Genomic DNA, 4360 nt, shown 5'->3' with positions numbered 1-4360 from the left:
CTTCTCGTGCTGATTTTTGCCGTTCAGATTTCTAGCAAAGGGACAGGATTACTGGTATTTGCACCCTAAGAATGAATACTTAAATACAGTTGCATGTAAATCAGTACTGAGAACAACATTTTTTCCCTTACCCAGGTAGCATTAGTGTGTTCCACTTTTTAGTCTCTGGGTGGGGGAACGATGCACAAATATGACAACCACAACTAAAATCTCCTCCACAACAAAACTAAACCACTTCCCCTTCTTGCCACATTCGGTACTTTTGCTGCTTCCTTGTCCACATTCAGCACCTTCTAGCAAAGTGAACACAGGGGAGGAAAATGTTTGCCCCACTCTCCCTCTCTGGATAGCCTACCGGGTTCTCGTTCCATCTGGTCTGTTCTCACAACAACCCTACGAAGCAGGTTGGGCAGCGAGAGCGTGACTGGCCTGAGGTCACTCACGAGGAAGTCGACGGCCTTAGAATAACATTGCTCTGCTTAGGAGGGCACTGCCGGTGAGCTGAAAGGCTGAGCAGAGAACGGAATCTGGATCTTCCAGGGCCAGCACCCTAACCCCAATAACACAGGCTCAGAGTAAATCGTAGCTCAGGTTCAGTGCTGATTTTCCAGGAAATCCTTTAAAGTACTCAATCACAGGGTGCGGTTAGCACACCTTGGCACCAGTGTTCCCTCTAAGCTGAGTTAGTGTGAGCTAGCTCACAGTTTATTAGCCTCTGGCTCACAGATTTTTGCCTTAGCTCAGGAAGGATGGCTCCAGAGCAAACTAGTTTATGCAGTAGCCAAATTGCTCGCTCACAACTTTAATGCCAGGAGCTCACAAAGTAAAATTTTTGCTTACAAGATTCGACATCTTAGAGGGAACATTGCTTGGCACACCTATATATTCTTCTCTGCAGCTCTCCCAATCACCCCACCGCCTTGAGATGTTTTTTTCTCTCGGAAGGGCTTGCTTCTAACTTCAACAATGAGTTTGGGAGGCCCTGACCTGGATAGGCCAGGCAAGCCTGGTCTCATCAGATCTCGGAAGCGAAGCAGGGCCGACCCTGGCAAGTATTTGGAAGGGAGGCCTCCAAGGAATAAAATTTATTAAGGTGTACACATATTAAAATATACTCGGGTTAAAAAATTTTTCAAGTATCAGAGTAATAAAAGCATATCAAATATGATCAGGGGTCATTTCGTAGAAAAAGAGGTGCAGGAGCTCATTAGCATGACTTATTTGCATATGCCACACCCCCTGACCTCACCGGAAGTGTGTCAGAAGGCAACACCCACCGCTCAGGCTCCACTGGACTGTTTTGGATTGCTAGCTGGAGGGGGGGGGATGCGCCGATCTGCCCTCACAGAGGAGGGAGAGCTTGTACCTGAAGGTGGGACGGAACGGGGGCTCCGTGGACTGTTTTGGACCGGGGGGCCAGGGGGGGCCCTCTGTAACTTACCTAGCTGCTTCTTGCTCTGACTGAGGGCTGCTGGGAGCAGGGGGTGGGGCTTGTTGCATGTGCCCGCCCCCTGGGCTCTTTCCTGCCGGAGCTCAGCTCCTGTGTGCTCCTGCAGGAAATGACCCCTACACATGATGGGTCAACACTTTCCAACTGAAGACCAAACGCGTTTCGGCCTCAAAGGGCCTTCCTCAGTGGTCACTATACAACATAGTATAGACACACATTCAGACATATGTATACAAGATCTTTAGTACACTTATATAAAGACCAGATGTTGTATCCTTATATGTTTGCAATTGTGCTGCTGGTATTAATGATGGGCCATAGGTATAGCCATATTCATTCCAATTATTCTGGTAACTGAGATTTCAGAAGTCTGAATGTGTCTCATTCCCTCAAGGTAAGGATTCAATGCGTTTGGTCTTCAGTTGGAAAGTGTTGACCCATCATGTGTGTTTATATTTGATATGCTTCTATTAGTCTGATACATGGAAAAAAAATTAACCCGAATATATTTTAATATGTGTACACCTTAATAAATGTTGTACTTTTATAATATATATGGTCAGCTTAACCCTTCTGGTTCACAGTGTTATCTTGGGTTGAGTTTTTCCCTCCCCCCCTTTTCCCCCCAGTTTTTGTCAGACCTCCAAGGAATACCAGGGCCGGGAGGCCAGAGGCAGGCATATATTTGCAATAAAACAATTGAAACATCTAAAATAATGCTAAAACTATAACAATAACACAGTAGGTGCTAGTATTGTTGTTGCTCGGATGGTGACTATATTAGTTCGCCATGACTTCCAGGCACGGGCACTCACATGCACACAGGCCAAAAAAAATGCAAAAAACGTTTGGGAGGATGATTAAGGGTTAATGGATAGCTGGGGAGAGACCCCCTTGCTCTCATTGGTTGCCCCCTGTTTGTAAAGCTCCCCCATCCTCCAGCATACATTTACCAATAGCTGTTCTAAGGCAGCTAGAATATAGAAGAAGAAGAGATTGGATTTATACCCCGCCCTTCACTACCCAAAGGTGTCTCAGAGCGGCTTACAAACTCCTTTCCCTTCCCCTTCCCACAACAGACACCCTGTGAGGTAGGTGGGGCTGAGAGAGCTCTGATAGAAACTGCTCTTTTTCAAGGACAGCTCTCATCAGAACTATGGCTTGCCTAAGGTCATCCAGCCAGGTGCAAGTGGAGGAGTGGGCAATCAAACCCGGTTCTCCCAGATTAGAGTCCGTACACTTAACCACTACACCAAACTGAATATACTGTATTCGCTTTCAATGTAAGCCGCCCTGAGCCCTGCCTAGCAAATTGAAATAAATAAATAAATACGTTTGGGACATGATAGAATTTGAGGCTTGCAAAACCCCGGGCTTTTACAGTGCAATCAAAACAGGTCTCCTCCCAGTCTGGGAGGTAAAGTGTTGCTAATGCCTTCCTAGTTCACTTCTCTATGAGGCGGATGGTTGCCTAACACCTCTGCTTCCTCCACCAGGCCAGCTGCTTTTATTGCACCACATTAAATACATCACATTAAAAAAACCAAAAAAACACCACCACCAGTGCATGGAAACGTGCTCCCACAGCTGCTTTTAGAAGACAGAAGGCAGGTCGGCCACACTATCTGCAGAAGACCTTGCTCCATCCACACCTCGAAGAACGAGCGGAGAGGAAGTCAGGTAAGATATATAAACGGCTGCTGGAATGAATGTACCTTGTACTATTTTGAGAGGGATTTAGCTATAGAGTCAAATAAAGTGTCCCCATTAGGTTAATTGATGGTGGGAATTGCTGTCAGGTCGCCACTGATCTTATGGCAATGCCACCTCCCTCATGGTTTTCAAGGCAAGAGATGAACGGAGGTGGTTTTGCCATTGCCTTCCTCTGCATAGCAATCCTGGACTTCCTTAGTGGTCTCCCATCCAAGTATTAACCAGGGCTTACCTTGCGGTAAGAGGCTGAACTGCAGGCTGTGGAAGGTCAGGAGTTCAGCAGTTCGAGACCCAGGTGCCGCAAGACGGAGTGAGCTCCCGTCTCTAGTTCCAGCTCCTGCCAACCTAGCAGTTCGAAAGCAAGAAATTGCAAGTAGATAAATAGGTACCACTTCAGTGGGAAGGTAACAGCATTCCGTGCACCTTGGTGTTTAGTCATGCCGGCCACATGACCACGGAAACGTCTTCGGACAGCGCTGGCTCTTCGGCTTTGAAACGGAGATGAGCACCGCAACCCTAGAGTCAGATTTGACTGGCTTTCGAGCAAGGGAACCTTTATCTTTACCTTTACCTTGCTTAGCTTCCAAGATCTGATGAGATAGCACGACTTAAGCTAAGTTAATTGATATTCTCAATAGGTAAGAGCTCCCCCCCCCAAAAAAAAAACTTGCATAGGGGAAGGTCTTTGGTCTTTTATCAGGGAGATCAATGCGTATCCCTGTTGGCTGCTCTGATTGGTAGCACTTCTTGGGAGGGGGGTAATGCAGAGAAAGGTCTCTCCCAGCACCTGTTCCCAGAGACCCTTTATCTGGAGAGGACAGTGATTGAGGCTGGGACCTTTGGCATGCAAAACAGATGCTCTATCAGGGAGTTAGATCCCCACCCCAGACCATATGAAGTAGACATCTACCATGTCAGAACTCAGAGTCCATCTAGCTCAGTATTGTCTCCTCTGATGGCCATTGCCTGGCCATTGGCAGAAAAAGGCCTTCCCTAATACATGCGGAGGCTCAAGTGGTTAAGATGCTGAACTGCAGGCTGTAGAAGGTCAGTAGTTCAGCAGTTCAAGACCCGGGTGCCGCATGACGGAGTGAGCTCCTGTCTCTAGTTCCAGCTCCTGCCAACCTAGCAGTTCGAAAGCAAGAAATTGCAAGTAGATAAATAGGTACCACTTCGGTGGGAAGGGAACAGCGTTCC

This window comes from Gekko japonicus, unplaced genomic scaffold (genome assembly GCF_001447785.1).
Source record: "Gekko japonicus isolate JY-2015 unplaced genomic scaffold, Gekko_japonicus_V1.1 scaffold3460, whole genome shotgun sequence".
Classification (NCBI taxonomy): domain Eukaryota; kingdom Metazoa; phylum Chordata; class Lepidosauria; order Squamata; family Gekkonidae; genus Gekko; species Gekko japonicus.
This window is presented reverse-complemented; position numbering follows the sequence as displayed.